This window comes from Sprattus sprattus, assembly GCF_963457725.1.
Source record: "Sprattus sprattus genome assembly, chromosome: 11".
In the NCBI taxonomy this organism is placed as follows: Eukaryota; Metazoa; Chordata; class Actinopteri; order Clupeiformes; family Clupeidae; genus Sprattus; species Sprattus sprattus.
Genome location: NC_137909.1, coordinates 21,405,598 through 21,408,016, shown reverse-complemented (window position 1 = coordinate 21,408,016; position 2,419 = coordinate 21,405,598).

Below are 2,419 nucleotides of genomic sequence, written 5' to 3'. Positions count from 1 at the left end.
AGCCTGGTAGGTAGAAGTGGCACGAATTGCATGTTTTTAGGCCTTCAAACATAGCTCTAGCCAGTCGCATGTTTTTATGCCTTCAAACATAGCTCTAGCCATTCGTATGTTTTTAGGCCTAGTATAAAGTATAATGATGGCTTCTTCTTAAACGAGGAAAAGCGAGTTACCTCAGTGACCTGAAGCTGGCTCCCAACAAACCCATTTAGATACGTGTTCAAAAATGCACCTCAGAAGCAGCGCTTGAAGCACGAGGAGATTCCGAGTTCCTTTAAAAGACCTGCAATAGTTTCTTAACTCCTGTGAGGTTTTAGATTCACATACCTCCACAGGTGTCTTATTTCAGAATGCGTAGCAGCTATCCTCAACTCAATCTCAATACAGACCCAATCTAAAAATCGTTTTTAAATTAAAATGTGTAATCTCAGCATTGCAACCCTCAATGTTGACAGAGATTTCTGGTTGGATTGTTAATAATCACTTTAAAGTGTTGGGAAACCAGACATTCCGAGCACAAAGAGAGGTCAAGAAGATGTCGGTATGAAGAGAATGTAGGCTGGTTAGTTAGCCTCAGACCGTGGTAGCTAAAAAAACTTTGCTCTGCTTCACAATATTCTAGTCTGGCACGTTGCTTGAAGAGCATAGTTAGCATAGTTACTAGTTTCAGTTAGCTCAATTGTTTTTTTTTTTTTTAAAGAAAGAGGGTTTTGACCATTCAGCGAGCTGCACGAGTTTAAATCTTACTGCTGAGCATTCTGTGACCTCAAATAGATACCAAGCCTTCTCCTGAACAGACTTTCTGAAATGTCTCTAGAGAGCATTTTTGAAATAATTTAATTATTAATGAGTGTACTATTTTTCAAAATCTGCATCGCCAGTCATTTTAACTTAACATTTAAATACTGTCTGAGCTGTCTCTGCGTTTACTGCAGAGCACTAAAAAAAATTGGATTTTCATAAGAGCCATAGATATGCACCTCTGTAAAGGTCTCCTGACTAAGCTATCAGGGATTTGAAATGTGAAAGGCCAAGGAACGACTGAAACATATGGACCGGGCTGGCGGAAGTAGAATTACCTTGAGGAACAGGTGTGGCACAGACACACATGCATCAAACCAAAAAATGAAAAAAAAATCTGATTGTTTTTCAGGCCAGAAGCAGGGAGGACAGAAGCTGTGTGGGTGGGGCGGGGCAGGGTGATCTCCTGAGGAGTTGTTCACAATGTTGGGGGGCGGGGGGGGGATTGTGCCCTCTGAGGCAGAATATAAATAAAACAGAGGCATATCCCTTCATTACAGGCATGGTGTGTCGCACAAAGATGTCACAGAGGTTGGTAGAGCGTCAGGGATTCATGGGGAAGTAGTACGAGCTCAGCAGTTCTCAACAGAGCTCAGATGACAACGAGAGAGAGAGAGAGAGAGAGAGAGAGAGAGAGACGTCGAGAGAGAGATAGAGAGATAAGAGTAAAAAAAGGAGGCAGACAGCCTAGGGGCAGGTGACGGGTCACCACGCAAGTCACCGAAATCAAAATAAAAGTTTAAAGGCGTAAACCAGAGCCTGTTGATCTCTGTCCTTTTTTCTTTCTGTTCCTTGTCCACTTTAGCAATATCTCTCTCTCTCTCTCTCTCTCTCTTCTCCAAAAAAAAGCCTGTCTACAAATCTGACGAAAAAAGATATCGAATCTTACTATATGACAGCAAAATATTGCTCTGTTAGAAAAAGTGGACCAGAAAGCATGAAAACATCTTGTGCATTCAGCAGTCCCTGGCTTTAAAACAAAGACAACACCTTCCGTTTCCACACGCCTTCTGGACCAGTCTATGGATCCAAGTTTATAGTTTCCGCACAAAAACGACACCATCCTACGACTCCAGGCTGTGGTGAAGGCTACACATTCTCACCATAGTAAGACATAAATCAAAACAGTCTTGGGACTATGGGAAAATGGGATTATACAGCCTACAGTGTTTTTCCTGACTACAAACTAGCGGTTGTTACAGCTTTAATGTAATTTTCATCTTGGTAATATAAGAAGAGGTGGCATTTCAGGGGGAGTAAGTGCTGAAGCGCCTGGTGAGGATGATCATTGCCAGTGCCCGATCTTCAGTCTACTCTTTACCCATGACTAACCCCCCCCACCCCCCCAACCCAATCTCAATTGCTACACCTGTGGTTCCATACACTCTCACTGTTGGCTCATTCGCAAAGAGACAGGATACGTTGTCATCGTCATCTCACAACACCCACAAAGCATGAAATAAATAAAAAACAAAACAAAAAATAAAATAACAACAAAAACAAAAAAGTGCCCGGAGCACACCCCCCTCCTTAACACTCACACAAAAAGGCTCTCTCTTGGGCTTACTGTTACTTTTTGTAACATTTAAAAACAAAGAAACAAAAAGTCTTTCTGGGTTGT